The 11,340-nt window shown below is 55.8% G+C and overlaps 1 non-coding gene and 1 pseudogene across 1 annotated transcript; both read right to left on the bottom strand.

Annotated features, from left to right (window-relative positions):
- LOC124803875 overlaps window positions 1-4,546 on the bottom strand; it is an 8,472-nt pseudogene extending 3,926 nt beyond the window's left edge.
- A 188-nt stretch (window positions 4,547-4,734) lies between these two features.
- Window positions 4,735-4,889, bottom strand: LOC124803742. Its single transcript, XR_007017240.1, has one exon. It is a non-coding gene; the product is annotated as a 5.8S ribosomal RNA (ribosomal RNA).
- Window positions 4,890-11,340: the final 6,451 nt, after the last annotated feature.

The following is an 11,340-nucleotide window of genomic DNA, read 5'->3' as shown; positions in this document are numbered from 1 at the left end:
GCAGCCAGCCCGGCAGTTAGTGTCACCAGTACGACCTCGCTGCAACCGTGCCTGGGTTGGAAGGGCATTGATCCTAGTATGGATGCAGGAGATGAAGTCGCGGCCTGTAATAGCTAGTCGTGGGTTATCGACCTAGCTATGCTGCCCTGGTGTTCGGGCAGACTTCTTGAGGGCGGCGCCGTCCACCGACAGATGCAGCCGTTCAGCCCACATCCGGCCCATTTGGTTGGTAGTTCGTATCACCGTGTTGTTACCCCGTAGATCCTGCTCAAGCCTCCCAATCTCACGCCCCAGAACGTCATCTGCTGTCCCGCCAGACAGGACACCCAGTGCCCGCATCTTTGCGAGCCGATTCCGCCGCAGGAGAGGCCCAAGCCAGCGGGCTGATGGCACTCCCAGTCCCCCAGATGAAACAGGGGCATGGAAGTAGCCAACAGGGACGTCCGCTGGCAGGCACAGCCAAGATCTAATCGCTGCGCGGATGGTGGTGTCCATTGCTGACAGGGCTCCTAGGCGGGTCCTTGAAAGGGCCAAGCCATGGTGTATTCCTGGCAGAATGACGGTTCTGAGGGCATGTAAACGCTGTTGTGGTTTAAGTGGTGCCTTGGACAGGACGCTCAACTGTCGCTCGACCTCCTGCCTCGGATGAAAGAGGCTGCGTCCCCTCGTGGAGAACTCCAGACCAAGATACCGGAAAGTGCTCTCAATTGGCAGGGCTGGGAGGATGGTGAAGCCAGCCCTGAAGGTCGCGGTGTCGTCAACCTTAATCTTCTTCTCGCGGCCAGACGCAGCGAGGGCGAGAGTGAAGCACTTTCCGGGATTAACTTGGAGACCGAGGCCTCCAAGGGCAGATGTTGCTGCATCAATAAGGTCCTGGAGCCCTCCTGGGGTTTCAGCGAACAGCAGGAGGTCATCAGCAAAAGCCGCAGCGTTGAGACGTCGTCCCATCACGTTGGCACCAATGTATTCTGGGAGGCGAGCAAGCACGAGGTCCAAGGAAAGGTTAAAGAGGATGGGATAGAGTGGATCACCCTGCCTAACACCTCTTGAAGGCCGCACTGGGCCCAGCGACTTCCCAGGACCAGAGATCATTGTCACCCCCTCCTCGTAGCATCCCAGGATGTATCCAATGAACTCGTCAGGTAGTCCATGTGCCCTCAGGGCGGGCCTCAGAGCACCATGGTCTAGAGAGTCAAATGCCTTGGACACATCCAGGGATGCGACGTTGAGAGAGCGACAGTTCACCCTGGCCTGAGTCATCGCCAAGTCCAACAGGAACGTGTTGTGCAGCATCCCATCCTGAGGAAGGAAGGCCCGCTAACGCCCGTCCAGCACACAGGTCCGCATCAGATGCCCTGCCAGGATCTTATGAAAGACCCTAGCGAGGACTGAGCATACCGTGATCGGACGGAAGCCAGCGGGGGATGCTGGGGCGGCCTTCTTAGGCAACAGGGATGTACGGGCTTGGAGAAGACGGGATGGGAGGCGACGGGTCAAAAGGAAAAGGTTAAGAATTTTGAGGAGGACCTCACGGGGTATACGGCGAATCTGGGCCGGTGTCAATCGGTCTGGGCCTGCAGCAGAGCGACGAGGGGGGAGCGTTGCAGCAACTTCCTCCATCGTGATAGGGGCCCACAGTTGTTCGAAGGGAACCTCGATGGAGGAAGGCAACAGCCGACCCTCCACTCTTAGTTACTCCCGCCACTTACCCGCGCTTGCTTGAATTTCTTCACGTTGACATTCAGAGCACTGGGCAGAAATCACATTGCGTCAACACCTGCTAGGGCCATCACAATGCTTTGTTTTAATTAGACAGTCGGATTCCCCCAGTCCGTGCCAGTTCTGAGTTGATCGTTGAATGGCGGCCGAAGAGAATCCGCGCCCCCGCGCGCCCCCGGAGGAGCACGTTAAGGCGGACGCGGCCTCGCAGCAAGGAAGATCCGTGGGAGGCCAAGGCACGGGACCGAGCTCGGATCCTGCACGCAGGTTGAAGCACCGGGGCGCGAATGCCGCGCAGGCGCGCGCATCCTGCACCGCCGGCCAGCACGAGGCCGACCAACGGCGAGAGCAGAACACGCCCGCGCTAAACGCCCGCACTTACCGGCACCCCTACTGCACACACATCGCCCAGGCCCGGCACGTCAGCGCTGACCCACTTCCCGACCAAGCCCGACACGCCCCGATCCTCAGAGCCAATCCTTATCCCGAAGTTACGGATCCAATTTGCCGACTTCCCTTACCTACATTATTCTATCGACTAGAGGCTCTTCACCTTGGAGACCTGCTGCGGATATGGGTACGAACCGGCGCGACACCTCCACGTGGCCCTATCCCGGATTATCAAGGTCCGAGGGGAAGATCGGGACACCGCCGCAACTGCGGTGCTCTTTGCGTTCCAAACCCTATCTCCCTGCTAGAGGATTCCAGGGAACTCGAACGCTCATGCAGAAAAGAAAACTCTTCCCTGATCTTCCGACGGCGTCTCCGGGTCCTTTTGGGTTACCCTGACAAGAATCTCTAAAAGAGGGGCCCGACATGTATCGGTTCCACTGCCGGATTCCGGAATAGGAACCGGATTCCCTTTCGCCCAACGGGGGCCAGCACAAAGTGCATCATGCTATGATGGCCCCCATCAACATCGGATTTCTCCTAGGGCTTAGGATCGACTGACTCGTGTGCAACGGCTGTTCACACGAAACACTTCTCTGCGTCAGCCCTCCAGGTCCTCGCTGGAGTATTTGCTACTACCACCAAGATCTGCACCGACGGCGGCTCCAGGCAGGCTCACGCCCAGACCCTTCTGCGCCCACCGCCGCGACCCTCCTACTCGTCAGGGCTTCGCGGCCGGCCGCAAGGACCGGCCATGACTGCCAGACTCACGGCCGAGTATAGGCACGACGCTTCAGCGCCATCCATTTTCAGGGCTAGTTGCTTCGGCAGGTGTGTTGTTACACACTCCTTAGCGGATTCCGACTTCCATGGCCACTGTCCTGCTGTCTTTAGCAACCAACGCCTTTCATGGTTTCCCATGAGCGTCGATTTGGGCGCCTTAACTCGCCGTTTGATTCATCCCACAGCGCAAGTTCTGCTTACCAAAAGTGGCCCACTTGGCACTCCAATCCGAGTCGTTTGCTCGCGGCTTCAGCATATCAAGCAAGCCGGAGATCTCACCCATTTAAAGTTTGAGAATAGGTTGAGGTCGTTTCGGCCCCAAGGCCTCTAATCATTCACTTTACCGGATGAGACTCGTACGAGCACCAGCTATCCTGAGGGAAACTTCGGAGGGAACCAGCTACTAGATGGTTCGATTAGTCTTTCGCCCCTATACCCAGCTCCGACGATCGATTTCCACGTCAGAATCGCTACGGACCTCCATCAGGGTTTCCCCTGACTTCGTCCTGGCCAGGCACAGTTCACCATCTTTCGGGTCCCAACGTGTACGCTCTAGGTGCGCCTCACCTCGCAATGAGGACGAGACGCCCCGCGAGTGCGGAGGCCGCCGCCCCGTGAAGGGCGGGGAAGCCCCATTCTCCCTCGGCCCGCGCAATGCGAGACCGTCACTTTCATTACGCCATTAGGTTTCGTACAGCCCAATGACTCGCGCACATGATAGACTCCTTGGTCCGTGTTTCAAGACGGGTCGTGAAATTGTCCAAAGCTGAAGCGCCGCTGACGGGAGCGTTTATTCCGAGCCAACAGCGGCGCGGGTCCGGGGCCGGTCCAGGTAGGTCCGTCATCCGGGAAGAACCGCGCGCGCTTGCCGAGAGGCCGAGCGCCCAAAGGGGCCAATCGACTCCTCCAGATATACCGCCGGGCAGCCAGCCAGGACACCGGGGCTCTGCCCAACAGACGTGAACCGAGGCCCGCGGAAGGACAGGCTGCGCACCCGGGCCGTAGGCCGGCACCCAGCGGGTCGCGACGTCCTACTAGGGGAGAAGCGCGGCCCACCGCACACCGGAACGGCCCCACCCCGCGGCGAGTGGAAAGGCAACCGGACACGACCCCGCCGCGGACTGCTCCGCGCGGGCGGCCGGCCCCATCTGCCGAGGGCGGAGGCCAGTGGCCGGATGGGCGTGAATCTCACCTGTTCGACCTTTCGGACTTCTCACGTTTACCCCAGAACGGTTTCACGTACTTTTGAACTCTCTCTTCAAAGTTCTTTTCAACTTTCCCTCACGGTACTTGTTCGCTATCGGTCTCGTGGTCATATTTAGTCTCAGAAGGAGTTTACCACCCACTTGGAGCTGCACTCTCAAGCAACCCGACTCGAAGGAGAGGTCCCGCCGACGCTCGCACCGGCCGCTACGGGCCTGGCACCCTCTACGGGCCGTGGCCTCATTCAAATTGGACTTGAACTCGGCGCGAGGCGTCGGGGTAGTGGACCCTCCCAAACACCACATGCCACGACAGGCGGCAGCCCAACGGGGTTCGGTGCTGGACTCTTCCCTGTTCGCTCGCCGCTACTGGGAGAATCCTTGTTAGTTTGTTTTCCTCCGCTTAGTAATATGCTTAAATTCAGCGGGTAGTCTCGCCTGCTCTGAGGTCGTTGTACGGGGTGTCGCACGCCACACCGCCAGCCGGCTGTGCACGCTACCGAGTAAGTACCGGTATGCGAACCGCCAGGCGATGGGCGCGCATCGCACGTTTAAGGAGACGCGGCCGGCCCCACAGGCGGCCGCGACACTCCCAGGTCTGCGAAGCGGGGCGAACGCCGCGCGCTTCAGTATACGTAGCCGACCCTCAGCCAGACGTGGCCCGGGAACGGAATCCATGGACCGCAATGTGCGTTCGAAACGTCGATGTTCATGTGTCCTGCAGTTCACATGTCGACGCGCAATTTGCTGCGTTCTTCATCGACCCACGAGCCGAGTGATCCACCGTCCTGGGTGATCTTTTCTTAGTTTCCACTGTCTCTTTCAAGACAGTTGCATAGGCGGGACTGAGGCTTGTGACGGCCCCTGTTCCAGCGTTCTGTGTCCAACGGCCTCACGGCCGATGGGCGTCGTATGGCTCCACATCGGAGGGGACAGGCACTCGGGCGAAAGTCATTCAAAACCGGCGCCAGGTGCCGCAGGCCAGCCGCTCCAGTGCTTCAGCGCTCGTACCACACATTTCCGTTAGTTTTGAGAAGCACGCGTGGTTCCGCACGCGGCGCACGGCTACTGCGAGATGTACAGGTAGCGTGTTGCGCGACACGACACGCACATCGAAAGACATGCAGTCTAGTCGGTAATGATTCTTCCGCAGGTTCACCTACGGAAACCTTGTTACGACTTTTACTTCCACTAAATGATCAAGTTTGGTCATCTTACCGGTAGCATCAGCAACGACAGAGTCAATGCCGCGTACCAGTCCGAAGACCTCACTAAATCATTCAATCGGTAGTAGCGACGGGCGGTGTGTACAAAGGGCAGGGACGTAATCAACGCGAGCTTATGACTCGCGCTTACTGGGAATTCCTCGTTCATGGGGAACAATTGCAAGCCCCAATCCCTAGCACGAAGGAGGTTCAGCGGGTTACCCCGACCTTTCGGCCTAGGAAGACACGCTCATTCCTTCAGTGTAGCGTGCGTGCGGCCCAGAACATCTAAGGGCATCACAGACCTGTTATAGCTCAATCTCGTGCGGCTAGAAGTCGCCTGTCCCTCTAAGAAGAAAAGTAATCGCTGACAGCACGAAGGATGTCACGCGACTAGTTAGCAGGCTAGAGTCTCGTTCGTTATCGGAATTAACCAGACAAATCGCTCCACCAACAAAGAACGGCCATGCACCACCACCCACCGAATCAAGAAAGAGCTATCAATCTGTCAATCCTTCTGGTGTCCGGGCCTGGTGAGGTTTCCCGTGTTGAGTCAAATTAAGCCGCAGGCTCCACTCCTGGTGGTGCCCTTCCGTCAATTCCTTTAAGTTTCAGCTTTGCAACCATACTTCCCCCGGAACCCAAAAGCTTTGGTTTCCTGGAGGCTGCCTGCCGAGTCATCGGAGGAACTGCGGCGGATCGCTGGCTGGCATCGTTTATGGTTAGAACTAGGGCGGTATCTGATCGCCTTCGAACCTCTAACTTTCGTTCTTGATTAATGAAAACATACTTGGCAAATGATTTCGCTTCTGTTCGTCTTGCGACGATCCAAGAATTTCACCTGTAACGTCGCAATACGAATGCCCCTGCCTGTCCCTATTAATCATTACCTCGGGTTCTGAAAACCAACAAAATAGAACCGAGGTCCTATTCCATTATTCCATGCACACAGTATTCAGGCGGTCTTGCCTGGTTTAAGCACTCTAATTTGTTCAAAGTAACGTGCCGGCCCACCGAGACACTCAATAAAGAGCACCCTGGTAGGATTTCAACGGGGTCTGCCTCGGGACGCACGAGCACGCACGAGGCGGTCGCACGCCTTCGGCTCGCCCCACCGGCAGGACGTCCCACGATACATGCCAGTTAAACACCGACGGGCGGTGAACCAACAGCGTGGGACACATATCCAACTACGAGCTTTTTAACCGCAACAACTTTAATATACGCTATTGGAGCTGGAATTACCGCAGCTGCTGGCACCATACTTGCCCTCCAATAGATACTCGTTAAAGGATTTATAGTGTACTCATTCCGATTACGGGGCCTCGGATGAGTCCCGTATCGTTATTTTTCGTCACTACCTCCCCGTGCCGGGAGTGGGTAATTTGCGCGCCTGCTGCCTTCCTTGGATGTGGTAGCCGTTTCTCAGGCTCCCTCTCCGGAATCGAACCCTGATTCCCCGTTACCCGTTACAACCATGGTAGGCGCAGAACCTACCATCGACAGTTGATAAGGTAGACATTTGAAAGATGCATCGCCGGTACGAGGACCGTGCGTTCAGCCCAAAGTTATTCAGAGTGACCAAGGCAAACGGACCGGACGAGCCGACCGATTGGTTTTGATCTAATAAAAGCATCCCATCCATCTCTGGTCGGGACTGTTTTAAATCTTTATTCTTCAATATATGTGATACATAACAACCCACCACCTTATATAATTATTGGGTCCTAGTTGATACAATTTGATATTACTACTACAGCTTACTCTGTTAGACATAATTGTAGTGCCCATAGTGAGAACAAGGAAAACTGTCTATGCTATTTTATTCTTCTTATGCTAATGTACATCTACCTGCAGCGTTTCAGGTGTGCCAGCGTTGTATAAACCTACTTAGTGGCCCTGTTCACTGAGCTAATCCCGGTGAACGTTCCCCTGGCACCGGGCTGGCCGGAGTAGTTGTTCGCTGCAGTACTATACTATTTTTGTTATCCTAGCTTATCCTACATTTATCTAACTTAGCCTAGAGTCAAAATGGTGAGTGTCTAGCTCTGTGGTTGGGCGCACCCTCCCCCTAATCCCAGACGTGGCGGATTCCAGCCGTGAGGCGGCTGGCCAATCCACGCCCCGGCGGAACAGGATAGGTGCGCAGGGTCAAATTTGGTATATGATATCTAGTCGTTGTTCCTTAGATATTCCTTTATTACTTTAAGTGATATCTCATTTGCCAATTTATTTAGAGTTGAAAAATGGTTCTCGTGCCTGAGCAGGTGATACGTGTCAAAATAGGGTAGCTGTTGACGTAATTGCGCTGCTACGTCGTCAAAGAGGTGGCACTCACACACCACGTGTTCTGGGGTGCCTGGTGTGGCCCCACAGTCACACGCTGGTGTAGCCCGTTTCCTGAACCGGCATAAATATGCCGGGTAGGGTCCATGACCTGTGAGGAAGTGCAGCAGTCCTCGTGATGGTGTGAAATGTTTTAATTGCAATCTTTCCCTAATGTTGGGCAGTAATTCATATGTTCTACGACCGGTTTCTTCGTTATCCCATTGTTGTTGCCAAAGTTCTTCCCCCCTGCGTTTAATTTCCAATTTATTTCCCACATGTATCCCCATTAGATCGACTATTTTCTCCCTGTTTCCCTTCTTAACCCAGTACCATGTCGCTTGTTCTCTGATTTTAATGTCAAGCGGACAAAGCCCCATCATCACCGTTAGTGCTCCGCCCGGTGTTGTTCTATATGCCCCTACTGATCTAAGAAGCATGTTCCTCTGCACTCTTCTCACAGCCATGGCAGGCATAAACCTCGTGAGCCTGTGGGCCCAGACTCCTGACCCATATCCTACAATAGATGTCAGTATACTATTGCGATACAGTTTGATCAATTCTGGTGGCAGATGGAATCCCTTGTGACCGATTGATATTAAGTTGTTTAGTGTTTCTAATGATTTATGTGTGACAGTGTCAATATGTGATGCATAAGTCCACCTCTCATCGACGATTACTCGCAAGTATCGCGCTTCATGGCGTCGGAGAACTGGTGAGCCATCTATTCTTACTGTTGGATTCCTGACTAATTGCCCCTTCAAGAGTAGGTACGTGGACTTTGTTGGTGAGATTTTCATTTTGGTCGTATGGCACCATGTACTCAAGATGGAGATAGCCCTCTCAATTTTCAGCTCTAAGTCTTCGCGGCTATGGCCGCCAACCAGCAGGAGGAGGTCGTCCGCATAGGCTATGCCCTCTAGCACATCGTCACTGTTCAGTAGATTGTCCAAGAGGGGTTCCATATTAATGTCTCAAAAGAGTGGCCCCAGGACAGATCCCTGTGGACACCCCTTGGTAATCTTCTTACTCATTCTCCCGCTAGGGGACGATAGCCATACCTCCCTATTCTCACAATAGCTCCTCAGACAACCATATAACGACCTCGGGCACTCCTTCTCACGCAGGCGAGAGAAGAGGGAGGGCCACCACAGGTTGTCAAAGGCGCCACTGATGTCCACCATGATGCCGACCACGTATTTGTGCGGGGTAGCGGCACAGACCTCCGCAGCCAGGGCGATGGCGTCAGACGCCGATCTCCCAGCCCTGAAGCCGAACTGTCTGTCGCTCATCCCGCACAAAACTCTCCACAAAAAACTGGGGCTTGGTCGACATGAACGATTCTTCATCATCCCACGTACACACAAGGTACCAGGGTGAATATTCGCCACTGCCTTCTTTAGCAAGACGTTCCTCCCATGGAGTAGCTAGGGAGGGAAACGATCTCTGATCAAATTTCTTCCCGTTGAGGTTAGACCTCGATTGCTTACAGACTGCTGGTGGAGGCCCACCAGCGATAGATGATATACCACGCTTCATTGCGGTTCATCTGCCCTGATGCCACCTACTCCGACCAAGGGCCCTCCCCACGGGCGCCACCCAGCCACAGCAATAGCCACCTGGCAGGATGGCCATTGCCGGGAGTCCTGATGCCCCAGGGAGATGGGCATCTACTCCTTGGCATACGTGGGGAGTGAACAGTGCAGGCATCAGTAGAGCGATCCCTGTGTTGTCAGGGGGCTACAACCAAGAGGGTACATGGCGGCCCCACCACAACGGACTGGCTACCGTGCTGGATGTTAGGTGACATGTGGTCCGTGGGCGTCGTCAGTGCAGAAAATGGCCCTGCACAGTGCTTGGCAGAAAGTGCACGCAGGAGCGCATCCTTGCCCAAGCGATGGAGAGTGGGCAAGACTGCAATGCAACGACGAATAAGATGGCGAAAGTTCACAACACAACACGGACACAATGCACCAAGTAAGGCGCCCTTCCCCTATCGGCTCGCTCTTCGGAAAAATTTGGAGATATGGAGGTCAAACCCGACAGGGGACCATCACATAAGGCCGAAACGTTTGAGACTCCTTTTAGTCGCCGCGGGCCTATTCTAACCCCCGAACCCGCAGGAGGTAGGACGGCGCTGCGCGCCGTCGGGACCTGAGAGGGTTTCGAGGTGTATTGTGCGGGGGAGCTCAGCCTCCTCCTGTTTGCAGAATAATTGAGCGGACGCTTGCGTGTTCACGCGGGCCCCCGGGACACACTCGCGGGCGGCCGGCTGCTCAGCTCTAGTTGACGCAGCTCCCTGGTTGATCCTGCCAGTAGTCATATGCTTGTCTCAAAGATTAAGCCATGCATGTCTCAGTACAAGCCGCATTAAGGTGAAACCGCGAATGGCTCATTAAATCAGTTATGGTTCCTTAGATCGTACCCACGTTACTTGGATAACTGTGGTAATTCTAGAGCTAATACATGCAAACAGAGTCCCGGTCTGGCGTGAGGTCAGTCGCTTGACGGCGCGTTTCGGCGCGGGCCCGCCCGTGCCGGCGCGCCGTAAGGCACGGAGGCTCGCACTGGGGCGTATCGCTTCCCAGTCGGTTGTGCCGCGGCAGTCCTCACAGGGGAAGTGAAGCGTCTCTTATAGCCTCTCCTTCCCAAGTGGCTCTTTCCGCCTTCCCGTGGTGCCAGACGTTAAGCTTGGCATTCTGCCCTGCGACAAAAGGGAGAGCTGCGACCCAACCCAATGCGAAAGCGAAGGGTGCGTGGCACAGGGGGAGCTGTGTCAATGGACCGAACACCAGTCCCTTTCTGTTCGCAGGGCACAGACCAGCAGGTGCTCTGCATGCCGGCGACCTCTTTTGTCGGCGTGGGATCGCGGCGCGAGTCGGCAAGGGTGCTTCGCCGCGCCCCTGGGTAACCGGGGCGTGTTCTGCCATACCCAGGAGGTGGTGACATCGCCTGGGCTAGGTTAGATGGTCCCAGACCGCCGAACGACTAGGGGACCGACCCACCACCTGAGTAGGAGTGGGTCCTTTGCCTTCAGGTGGAAACTCGGGCTAGTAGGCGGCGAAGGGCGAGGGGTGCATCCGCCTCTCCGGAGTGCGGGGTGCACTTGCCGATGAGCGTCGAGTGAAATCGTCGACGACGAGGCCTTCGGCAGGGACCAGTGCGCTGGCAACGGCGCGTTGAACCCTGCAGCTCTGGAGTGCCCTTGACCTAGGGGCGAGGTCGGTGGGCGAGCTGCAATAGTCTCCCCCCCCCCCCCCCCATGCCAGAGGAGCCGGTCCGGGGTAAGAGACGGGCTCCCAACTTTCTTTCACTCGTCGACAATATGGCTGATCAAGAGGCGAGTGACTCGAGTGCGCTATCGAGGGCGAGTATGTCCACTGTCCCTACCTCGCAGGAGGAAGTGGGACACGAAGATGAAAATGTATACGAAAGACACTGTTGTATCAGCCAGATCCTAGATTCCAGTGTCAAAAACGTAAAAATTAGCCAGGCTGCGGTCCTAATAATAAAGAATGAGCTTGCTGCCTGGGCCATAGCACATGCAAAGCTATAAGGGCGGCTCAAAGAGTTGTAGAAGGAGAACGCCAGACTTCGACAACAACAGATCAAGACATGGGCTGGAGTGGTGGCGCAAACCGCCACGAAGGCCCAAACAACCAAAGAAACGATTGCCAAGGTTTCAAAGAAACCAGACACGGCAGTCTTTTTAAGAC

Source organism: Schistocerca piceifrons, chromosome 6, assembly GCF_021461385.2.
Source record: "Schistocerca piceifrons isolate TAMUIC-IGC-003096 chromosome 6, iqSchPice1.1, whole genome shotgun sequence".
Taxonomy (NCBI): domain Eukaryota; kingdom Metazoa; phylum Arthropoda; class Insecta; order Orthoptera; family Acrididae; genus Schistocerca; species Schistocerca piceifrons.
The sequence above is the reverse complement of the archived record's forward strand: the minus strand, read 5'-3'. Positions and strand labels throughout refer to the sequence as shown.